The following is a 12,305-nucleotide window of genomic DNA, read 5'->3' on the forward strand; positions in this document are numbered from 1 at the left end:
TTAGGCTAGAGATTTGTGAGTTCAGTTTGCAGCTTCACCCCAGAATTCCCTTTGCAGAGTGGGTAATTCCTTGTTGCAGTTGGCTGTTTTGTGCAGATCCCTGCAACAAATACCAAGTATTTGTGCCTTCTCTTTTTAGTAGGGTATCAACCCTGGAATATGCTGCTGTTGTTTTTAGGGCAAAAGAGTGTTAGGGGAGTGTTCTTAATAAACATATGGTTGTTGCTTATTGTAGATGGAAAGCAGGCAGAAGAGACTGCATGTGCAGCACCTTGTGAACTGTAGAGGATAAGGGCAGGCACAGACCATGGATAATATAAAATTATTTTGATGCCATGTAAATTCTCAGATGCTTAATGGACTTAATTTTTCAGTCTCAAATCACTCATCTGGAAAAAGATGTGACTACAGTTGAGAGTTTTTGTGCAAAAGCATGTGAGGATGTGTTAGAGCTGTTACAGGAGCTTTTGTAATGTGAAAACTGTTTAATTTGTAACTGTACAGATACATTAAGAATAATCTACCTGGGCTGACAGGCAAGTGTGAAGTAGTGAAAAGATAAGGAAGCCAAAATTCATGTATTGTGTTAACTTTTTAAAACCAGTGAAACTGAAATGGTATCTCATTTGCCTCAATTTTAATGAAAGGTATGTATGTAAACTCCTGCCTAGGATCTAAGAAAATCATTAATCCTTAGTTTCACGTGGATGAAACAGTTCAAGGTGCATAAGTATTGTATAAAAAGGTGTGAAGGCAGTTTCTACATCTGGTGCAGAGACACCATACAAGATTTTGCTTTACTTTTATCTGCTTTGCCAGTGTCACATGCAGCATGTATAATCGGATTGACTTTAGTAATAATGTTACCTTCCTTGTTCTGAAACCTCCAGATGCAGGCTTTCGCTGTGTGGGTTGTTAGTGTGTGACAGAAACCCTGGGGTTCATCTGGGGCATACCAGTTGTATTGGATGTGAAGGCAGAACTCTCTAGTAGGAAGGAGCTGAATGGGCTCCATGTTTTGGAGTTTGAACTCCGATCCTAATTGGTCATCTGTTCCCTTTGAAGAAAATAGGCTGTGAAGATATTAAATTTCTTATGAATGTTCAAGTTCAGTTAAATAGATTCAGTTAAAGATATTTCCAAAAGCAAGTCCAGTGGAGGAAAAAAATGAGCAGTGTCTGCAAATATCCCGCTGTCAGGAAGTGCCTGATGGAGACAAATTAATAACTTTTAAGAAGTTCCTTTTTGAAATGTTCCTGCAGCAAGCTTTTAAAAAAGATCTAGAGAGGCTTGAAAACAGGAACCCTTTGTAAAAGGTCTTCCCTTCAAGCAAGAACATTTTGACATGACATGAAGAAAGGTTATAAAGGGACAATTAGTACTGGGTTTCCTGATACTGCCTAGAGAAAGCTTGGCAGGCTTTTTCGCTGTGGTAGGGATGGCACTTGTAATCTCAGTGTCAGTACTAGCAAGTGCCACTCTCTAGCCCTGCTGGTGACTCCCGGGACATCTCTCTGAAGGTGACTGCCTCCTTGTGTGTGAGGGTTATAAACACCCAGATCTTTAGGAAGGACTGAGGTCTGACTCTAAGGCCATCTGCAGGAACAAATGACTCTTCCTTTGCAGGCTTGCCAGATGTGTCTGGACTTGACTCTCCCTCAGCATCACAGGTGTTTTTGCAGCCATTTGATGGCAGGGATGTACCACCTTTGTGCCTGTGGCGCTGATATGATGGTGACAGCTGGCAGGGCTGGCATCCTTCTGCTGGGCTGGGTACTGCTCCTGCCTGCCTGCTCTGCCTGCACCGGCAGGAGCAGAGGTGCTCACACTCGGATGCTTGTTCCTAGAACATGGGCTGAAGGTGGCAAAACTGCATCATGTGCCTGACTTTAATACCTGGCTCTTCAGCTGCTGAAAAAAAAATCATCATTCTTTTCTCTTTCAGTGCTTTATGTTGTTCTGGAGGAGAAATTCTTTCTTAATGATGTCCTAGACTGATATATGTTCTGTATTCATGGTAACAGCTTCTCCAACTATCCATCTTCCAAATTAGATTAAATCTATTTGTACATTTATGGTATTTCTTAATGCTTTATTCAAACACAAGTAATCAAATAAAGAACAATTCATGCTGTTATGCTTTAGAAATTCTTGCCAGTACTTAGATTTTTATGGGAAGACAGAATTTTGCAGTTGATTGTAATGGCAAAAAGTATGCTCGTCTGCCATCTCTCACAGAAGGATTTCATAGTACTTAAGCAATATTTAATATGTTGTAGCATGTTCCAGTCACATCTAGTCCAGATGTGTAGCCTTGTACAGATGAGTAAGTGAGCAGAAAGTATTGAAAATGTCGTGCAGGGTCTTTGTAGCAGGAGTAGAAACTTAAGATTTCTGATTCCTGGTTCTAGTCCAGTATAAGGCAACTGCTTTGACTTTGCTATAAACACTATGCAACAAGCCCTTCTTTTTCCTGAAGTTATAAACATGGGAATTGTTTTGGAAGTTCCAAGCAAGGCATCTTGTCAATGGCATGAATCTCTACAGGCATGTGAGTGGTCTGGAGGAAAATTTCCTGGATTGGACTCTTCTCCATGTGGAATTAACAAATTGTAACCATTATGTTTATTCAGTGTGTCCTGTTAGTAGTGAATCTGAGATCAATAGATAACTCCAGATTCTTACCCTTAGTCTTTTGTTTTATGTATTTGCACATTTACCACTCAACTGTATTTGTATTGGGATTGTCTTCTAGACTTAATGGCTTTCTGATGATCTAATTAACCTCAGCTTGTTAGTGATGCCAGTATTTATTTGTGTAGAATGTGAATAAATGAAAGCATCCACCTGCATCTCACCTCTTTGGATAGCTGACTAAATCTGTTTAACTTATTGTTGTCTTCATAGTGCTGCACTCTGAAATACCACAGAAACTAATGCTTGTGTGGGGTTCTTTGTTTTCCCCTTTTTTTTTCTTTTTGACCATTCATTACTATGCAGTCCTAAGACAGTCTAATATTTGACAAACTTGGGTCAGTGGTGCTGAGTAGATTAGGTCAAAACAGTATCAAACTTTCAAAGGCTTTTTATTGTTTTAGCACTTCCAAAAGCTAGGGAATTGAAAGTCCAGGTTTACAATATGTGATGAGAGTGGAACTTCTGAGAAGAGCTTGGCATTTGCCCAGGGTGTGGGAGACCAGTTTTGTTTCCTTTGTGTCTTCTGGATGAGTCCTTGAAAGAGTTCCTACCCTAGATGGGGTATACTAGAATTGATTTATGTCGGTGGTTGACATTATCTCTCTTTTCCACTTATGTGCTCTAAGCTAGGTGGAAAGCTTCACCATTTCTCAGTGGTTTAGATGCTCTTTTAAGAGAGAGACCTGTGTTTGCAGCATTTATTCCAATTATACCCCTTCAGAGACTGAACACAGAAATTGAAAGACAGAAAAGGGTGAGACACTAGGTCTATTGGTTGCAATAACACAGTGTGGCCTTGTCCTGGGGAGTGCTTACATGGGGAATTTGAGGCGTCTGCTTGTGTGCTTTAGAGAAAGAGATAATTCTGTCCTTGCTGCTTTTTTACACAGTATCCCAAAAATTTTGCTACTATCTCCTGACAGAGATAGGATGCTGGTGAAAATAGGTCTTTGTACCTATATTTATGCATTTCATGCAAATGCATAGAGTGCATAAATATATGCACTCTGTTTCAATGTTGAAAAGAAACACTGCCAGCACAAAAGTTTGAGGTTCTGTCTCCTGCAATTGCCTGAAGTTAAATTTTGTTCACTTTCAGGAGAGAGAGAGAGGCTCGAGTCCTTCTGGGTGGGAGATTGGAAAACAGACTTGCCATATCCTGGCAGAACACATTAGCTGGGCTGGGTGGATCTTGACTGCAATTGCTACTGCACCCTTCCCCTTACATCCCTCTGTTCTGCAGATGTGTCCTTTTGGACACCTAACAGATGCAAAAACCTCCAAAGGAACATTTTTGTTTGTTTTTGCTTTAGGAATGCAGGAAACACAGTTTCAGGATCTGAAAAGTACAGACATGTGCCCAGCTCTTTAGTATGAGAGGATTTCTCCAATGATTTCTCCAAAAGTTTCATATCAATCTGGCACTATCTGGAGTTTATCTGCTGCTACATATGTAATTCATATGATGACATGAAATATTTATATTTGATAAACAGCTCATAAAAATCGGTCTTCCCTCCTTTTTATATTGAGAGCACCTCATGGCAGTATCCTGAATGTTGCACATCCAGGCAAGGACTGTGGCAATAATGGAGAGATATATTTCAAATAATCACCATTCCTCTCCAATAGCTAGGGAGATGGGAAGGTGGTACAGTGGAGGATGCAGAGAGGGCAGTGCCTAGTATACTTTTTCCAACCTTACAGGCTGTTCTAAAACAGATCCATACAACATTTAGGCTGAGAGTATTAGTAGTATCTTTTCTAAGCACCAGATTTTTTGCAGGGCTGTTGTATTCCTGACATTGCTGTGCCAGTTCATGGTATCTTCCTCAGCTCCTTCCTGTCTGACAGGGACTAGGTTAGGGAATTCATGCTGAGGCTGGTTTTGCTGCTGTCATTTTCCTTTAATGAGCATCTTAAGGTAGTCTTAGATACTTACTTCAAATTTTATTTATGTGAACTGATGAAATGTCCATGGAACTGGATGTCTGCTACATTAAGTGGTAAGTTTATGCATTCCTAAGTCTGTCTTGTGTCTGCTGCTCTAATTGGCTTTATTTGGGGTTTTTTCCCCTGAATATTTTTAAATAATCCAATTATTTACATTTTTTTCTGCATAGTCTAGTTTTCTAGTTTTGTGTTTCTGTGGCTGGTGACAGGGCTGGTAAATCAGGATTGATTTAACAGTAGCGACTTCTTTTGGTAAGAGAGACCATTCAAGTGCTCTATGCAGTGAAACCAAAAGAAAAGAGATGAAGAGTTTTCAAATAAAAGCATGTATAGCAGCAGCATCAGTCCTACAGTTCGTTGTACCAATGTGTAGAATTGGCACTCTGAGTTTCTTGTTGCACACTGTGGATTTAAGCTTGGAGGAAACCCTGCATCTTGAGCTTCTGATCACAATTTTATGTGCATAAATAGTGCTGGATTTTACAATGTCCCCCAAGAATTCTCTGTTCTGCCATCAGGCAGTCTCAAAACAAGCTGCCTACATGTGTGCCTTGCAAATAAGCCTCAAACCTGACCTGGAGGGACTACATCTGTGGGTGGATACACAACCCAAGCTCCCCACCTCCTCAGAGCTCTGCCCCTCAGATGAGGCTGTTGGCAAAGCTGATTATGAATCCTGGTGATGGGGATGACTTTCTGTTTGATGAAGAACCCAGTTTTAACTGTTGTTAGAAAAAAACCCTTACTTCTTTTCGTAGGTTAAAAAGGAAGTGAGTTTTTTGGGAGGTTGTGGTCAAACCAGTCAGTGCTTGGATTTGAATATTGGCACCTGGTTTGGCCACTGAAGGTACGGACAGCCTCTGAGAACACGGGGCTAAAAGAGCAGAGAAGTCCCATGGGAACTCTCTTGGTCCCAGTCCCTGAAGGAGGTCAGAGCTCCCCTGCCGGCTAGGGCTGGCTAGGGGAGGGGAAGCCATGCAGCCGGGTGAGGTAGGCAGGAACCTTGGGCAGAGGAGGGGGGTGAAGTCTTTGCAAGATGGAAGGGTGGAGGAGCCCTGAGAGGCATCGGGCCTCCCCCACTACCTTCCAGGACAGAGATAGAGAGAGAGAGCCAGTGCCTGTGCTGCCTTGAGGTTTGATACCGTGCTGGCAGCATGGAACCTGATCACATCTCACAGAAGCCATGGCATTATTCATTCCCTGAATAGAGGGAATGAAAAATATCTGATATCCAGATCTTGTTTTACTTTTTAAAAATCATGGGAGCACTGGCATTGTGCCAGCCTCAAACCATGACACTTCTTTAGAGCTTGTCTTATGTTAGAAGTAATCAGTTTCCTCATTCACGACTTCATGTATTTGACGATATTTTTCCATCCAGTGTGGTTTTGTGATCTACTTTACTCTCTAGGATGCAGTATAAAAGTATGGCCTCATGGCTAAAGGCAATGTCACTTAGGAAAGTGGGGTTCTGCTTTTGGCTCTGCTGTCAGGCATGGGCACATTTCTTGTAATTTTTATCCCATATTCTTCTTTTAGTTTAAGAAATTATAACTTACATTCATAGCTAGACTTGGAAGCTATGGAGTAAAGCCATGGATTAAAAGCCATAGGAAAGACAGATTTCAATAGATTGAATTGAGCAGATCCTACCATTAACAGAGATGAGGAAGAGGGATCTCTGGTATCCTTTTACTGAGTACTAAGGGTCATGACCAAGTACCACAGAATTATCTCTTGCCATGTTGTTTCTCACATCAAGCAATGATGCTCTGACTATGGGCAGGGGGCCCTCTTTCAGTCTGTACTGTTTCCTAATCAGGAGGATTTTTTTAGCTAGTGATCTTAAGGCCTTTAATAAAACCTTGTTTTTTAAAAAGTAAAACAAGATCTGGATATCAGATATTTTTCATTCCCTCTATTCAGGGAATGAATAATGTACACTCTATCCCTCTTTTTCATTCCCTCTATTGAGAAAGAATCTCAGAAGTTAATCTTTTTTCCACTTTGTTTAATGGCCTTGATCGCATCTACTTTCCTCTTGGCCTGAAAAGCCTTAGGCAGTGCTTGACTTGTAATGCAGTTGGCATTATATCTTAAGGAGCCACAGACATTGCCACTGTGTAGAGTTAAACTTTGGTCCATTATTTGCCAGAGCTGAGCTATCCTGTTCCTCCTGCACCTTGATTCTGGAACCTGGATACATAATTTTGCAAGAAATAAGTAAGTTCTATTTAAATCCATGCAGTTTTGGTCTGAGATTTGTCTTCAAATGAATTTTAACTCCAAGCAAAGTTATCTAGAAATGTTATCACAAAGTTATCTAGAAATTATGGATTCACCATGGTTTTCCAGATGTTTGTCAGAAAATGTTATAAAAGAGAAATATCTTCCAGAGGCTTTTTATTTGTCTGAAAGCCACAAAAAGTGTTTTGTGTTTCATGCCATGGTTCAACCCTAGCTGGCAACTAAACACCAAACAGCTACTTGCTCACCCTCTCCTGGTGGGATGGGGAAGAGATTCAGAAGGATAAGAGCTGGTAAACTCCTGGGTTGGGATAAAGACAGCTTAATTGGGAAAGTGAAGCAAGGGATTTATTCACTGCTTCCCCTGGACAGGTGGCTGTTTAGCCATTCCCAAGTTCCATCACACGTAACAGTTACTTGGGAAGACAAATGTCATCACTCTGAACATCTTCCCTTTGTCCTTCTCACACCTGATATTCTGAGCATGACACAATATAGTATGGAATATGCCTTTGGTCACTTGAAGATAGCTGTTCTGGCTCTGTCCTCTCCCAGCTTCTTGTGCATCCCCAGTGTCCTCCCTGCTGAGGTAGTGTGAGGCACAGAAAGGGCCTTGGCTTCGTGCAAGCACTGCTTAGCAATAACTGAAATATTCTTGTGTTATCAACAGTGTTTTCAGCCCAAATCCCAAACATGGCCCCATAGTAGCTACTGTGAATCAAATTAATGCTACCCCAGCCGAAACCAGTACATTCTGTACTGCTGATTCCATCCCATTTACATGCTCAGGTCCCACACTATCCAATACATCCTTTGACCCCCACCACCCTTCACTCACATCCTTTGGTATGATATGTAGATATCATTCCTTTTTGTCAATGGACATTGGGTTCATTTAGTCCATGACTTAGGGGTTCCATCTCTTACAGGGAACACTCAGGACAGGAGAAATGGTGTGGAGTTACTTGTGTGGAATTATTGGGCACCACAACCAGCTCAGGTCAAGTCACTGCTGCATTTGCATTGTTCCTTGTAAGGTTTGTCCTCTGTTGTTTCAGGTGGTTTCTGCTGTAGTAATTCCCATAACAGAATTCTGGTCCCTTTGGACCAGACCTTGAGGTTTAATAGTGCAATGAACTTGACCCTGCTACCTCTTGGATTTATCCATGGACTCATTCCTTAGGGTTGTACTTGCCCCAAGTGGAGCCTTATGTATGAGCCAGGGTGTACCTGCTGTGGCATGGATGTACCCGTGGGCAGAGTTGCTTTGAGATGTGCCTGTTCCAGCATGGCCTTTTATCCATTGGCCACAATCCCTTTGGAGGTACACCTGCTGCAGCACAGACATAAGCACAGCTGCAGTACCTGCTCTGGCACGGGCTTTTCTGCAACCACAGGTGCTCTGGAGTGTTCTGCTCCAGTGTGGACTTATCCACAGGTGACAATCCCTTTGACTTGAGTCACACTGGAATTCCAGCCTGTCCAACACAGCATCGCTGCTGTGGTCATCTGCCAGCCCAGGCGCATCACCACGGCTGGTATCAGAGTGTTCCCAGGCACATCAGAGTAAGATGATAAGCAGCACAGCAGTACAGGAAGAAGTGAAAGCAAAAAGCAGCCAGTAATGAGCGCCAGACCCTGACATACAGTAAGGCAAGCAAGCCGTGCAGGCACAGGGACCTGCTGATTAATAGCCAAACAGCAATAACAGCTGTGAATTCTATGTAGCCCCTTTCAGTCTAACCTGTTGTTGTCTCCAAATGTTCAAACCCCAAGCTGCCAACCAAAAAGGATGGCTGTGGTTTAATTCCAGCCAGCAACAAGACACCACACAGCCTCTTACTCACTCTCACCCAGTGGAATAGGGAGGGGAATCAGTGGTAGAAGTCAGAAAAAATCATGGGCTGAGGTAAAAACTGTTGAACCAAGAGTTGCGCACACTAACAGAACAAAATGAGGAATACATTCATCGCTTCCTGTGAGCTGGCAGGTGTTCAGCCATCCCCAGAAAGTCAGGGCTCCATCACACATAGTGGTTGCGTGGGAAGATAACCGTCATCACTCTGAACATCCCCCTCTCCTTCTTCCCCCCGCTTTATATATGCTCATCATGATGCTGTATGATATGGAATATCCCTTTAGACAGTTAGGATCAGCTCTCCTGACTGTATCTTCCCAACTTTTTGTGCACCCCCAGCCTTTTTCATGGGCATGGTAGTACAAGAAGCAGAAAAGGCCTTTTGAGGCTGTGTAAGCACAGCTCAGCAATAACTAAAACATCCCTATGGTATCAACATTGTTTCCAACGCAAATCCAAACTAGCTACTGTGAAGAAAATTAACTCTACCCCAGCCAAATTCAGCATGATGATTTCATGAAAAGCACCCTCAGTAAGCTACCATACAGACCCATCCATGTGTTATGTTGCTCTTTGGGAGGTGTTGGTCAAAATGGAACACCTTTATGAATCCTCATCTAACCAGTTCTCAGACCATAAAGTTCAGTGGGACATTTGCAGGGGTGAGAGGAGATGCTCTTCCTACTTGTCGTGGTTTTGTGTTTAATTGGATGGTCTGTGTCTTGCAGGCATTAAGATGATCTTAGTGGCTGTTTATGCTTTTATAAATCTGCAGAATCATGGGGTTTGTATTCTTTGGCTGCAGCTATACAGAGGAAGTCTGAATATTTAATGGAGTATTGAATACTGCATAAGTTTTCCATGTATGAACTTGGAGAAGGTGTTTTGATGGATTGGTTGGTTTGCTTCTTAAACTCTGTAGGGTCAGAGATCATGTGTCTGAAATGTTTTATATATCTTCCATAGGTTTTTAGGTAATTAATATTTCATGCATACCCCCAGATATGTGGTAGTGGTTAAAACTCAATTAAGTAGTGATTATACAGAATTATGAGTATTTCATTTATTTAATATGAAATAGGAAAAAAATTACATTGCTGCCATGCTGGTTTTATTTCAAAAAACTTTGTCAAGATTAGCAAGATTGAAAATCTCCTTATTGTCCTGAATTTATTCTGCTGAAAGAATGCAAGTATTTATTTGAGGACTTGAAAAAATTGATTCTGTTGTCTTCCTTTATAAGGATGTTTCTTCTTGCACCTTTGTAAAAGGTTTTGTGTTGTTCACCTTCCGTTACAGACCGAAATACTGTTCTGTTCACACCATTTATTAATTGAGCTCTTGGTAATTGTATGTTCAGAAATACGAGTGTCTGCAAGACTGAAAGTAGTTGGTTGGGTGAGACAGGTGTCTGTCTTGGATGGTGGCAGTGCAGTGCCAGGAAGGGCCACAAGACTGCTCACTGCATGAAGTCCATTCCTTTCATGCCTCCCCGATATATGGACCACTTGGATCAGAGATACTAGAGTGTAGCTCCCTTTTTATTTGGTTTAATTACTGGTTTGGATCTGTCTTCCGTGGATTTGTCTAGTTCCTTTTGGATCTGTCTTCTGCAGTTTCCTGTGGCAACAGATTTCAGATTTTGTCCGTGTGCTGTGTAAAAAAGTACTTCTTAAATTAATTTCCTGCTAGGAAAAGGGACACTCACTGAAACTATTGTTACAGGGCTTGGCAAATAATAGTTCTGTACTTGGCCTCATTTAGCTGTGCATTCAACCTTGCTTTTCCTTATCACCCAGGCATCTGTTTTCCAAGTTGAATGCTCCCAAACCTTTTAAACCCTTCTTGAAAGGCAGCTGCTCCATCTGATTATTCATTGTAGTTTTCCCTCCCTGTATGTCTGATTTCTAGCTACAAGTACTTCTTGGAAAGCAGAAAAAATAACTAAGCGATGCACTCTGAAATAGGGGAGGAATTGGTGACTAGTATCTGCTGAAAATTTGGGATTCACCTCCTGTGTGGAAAAAGAGCTCAAAGTGATCTTTAAAATACAGCTAATTATAATTTTTAAGCTTTCACAGGACTGTAATAAAGTAACTCATTGGTTTGAGTTGGATTCCAGTAGTGTTACTGACTTTTAGTTGCCCTTATTCTGCAAGGAGTTATTAGTGGAGTAAAGGACTTTCCAACACAGGGAGCTAAAGAGCATGAAACCTACCAGAAAAGCACGTATTGACTCAAGCCTCCTGAAGCTTCACTGCTTTTCATGGGGCTGACTAAGGGGGAAATTATTATGTGCTCACCTCCTTTGAGAGAAAGTAGTCTAGTTGAATTTTGAAAATTCAGTGCTCAGAGGCTTGCTGGAGCATACCTGTAGGAGGAGATGGACAGATTTTTGCCTGAAGGAGTGTGGATAAGTGCAGCTGTCAGAAGACAGTTGGAATACATGTCCTGCTTCTGCAGCCAACGCTCAGCTCCCTTCTGCAGCATGAGCATAAAGGCTGCTCATCATCACAACTGGCTCTTCAGAGCTGTATTACATAATGGAAGTTTTATTATGTGGTTTGTAGCTGTTATTTAGGATTAAGTTTTGTTTCATATAGCTGTCCTGCCGCTGCTGTGGTGGTGTCTTCCAGTGGTGTAACAAACAACATGGCCAAATTTCTGTTCTGTGTCCTCTTGCAGTGAGCTGAGTAGTTTTTCGTATAAGAGGCTCAGTTTTGTATCCTATAAAACTTTGTTGTAGACAAAGGAGAGAAAGTAGAATTTGTTTTATTAAGTTTGATGTGGGGAGTGTGTGTGGGAGTTTGGGGGGAGTCAGGATGAGGTGTAGGTCTTCTTCTCTATCTATTAGCCTGTGCTGTTGAGGGAGTACAATTTGATACTTGTTGCCTGTTGGATTTTCTGAGCCACTGATGCCTTTATGGTACATCACAAACATCTGTTAGTGCCACAGCTGGACTGAGAGATGGCAAAGGCGCCCATGCCAAGACATAGGTCACGAGATGAAGTTGGAACTTCGAGGCTGTTGGTGTCTATTAATTGTGCTCTGCCCTTGAAATGGTAGGCAAATTTGACCACTTGTGGATGTATATGGAGAGTCAGAGATTAATGGAAAATCCTCCAAACACATTCTACTCTGTATTTTGCCTTCCTTTTCTAATCCTGTCATCCCAGTAGTGCCACTGTGGTCAGAGTGGTGAGATGCAGGGGGAACTGAAACTTCTGCAGATTGTTAGCATTCATATCCATGTAATTTTCATCCATTTCAGTATGGCTGTAAATAAAGAAAATTGATTGATCCTTTTGAACATTAATTTGGTTGTCTGGACTCAAACTGCTGGTGAAGGAACTGTATTGTATACTTTGTTCTGTGTTGTAGCAGTCAGATTACATAGTTGGGCTGTTAACAGCTAATGCTTGAGCGTGTTTTACATTAAATACCGCAAGTCAAAGTTCAGCTGCTGGGGATCTTACCTGGTGGGTTGGTTGCTTTTTTTTTGTATGTGAGCTCCAGGTATGGGCCTATAGTAACTGTAAGTTTGTTCAT

The 12,305-nt window shown here is 41.7% G+C and overlaps 1 protein-coding gene across 1 annotated transcript in view; it reads left to right on the forward strand.

Moving 5' to 3' along the window:
• The window catches only part of VOPP1 (VOPP1 WW domain binding protein), a 62,992-nt gene that overhangs the window by 12,177 nt on the left and 38,510 nt on the right, over positions 1-12,305 (forward strand). The window lies entirely within an intron of this gene.

Source organism: Onychostruthus taczanowskii, unplaced genomic scaffold (genome assembly GCF_017590055.1).
Source record: "Onychostruthus taczanowskii isolate IOZ18803 unplaced genomic scaffold, ASM1759005v1 scaffold88, whole genome shotgun sequence".
Lineage (NCBI taxonomy): Eukaryota > Metazoa > Chordata > Aves > Passeriformes > Passeridae > Onychostruthus > Onychostruthus taczanowskii.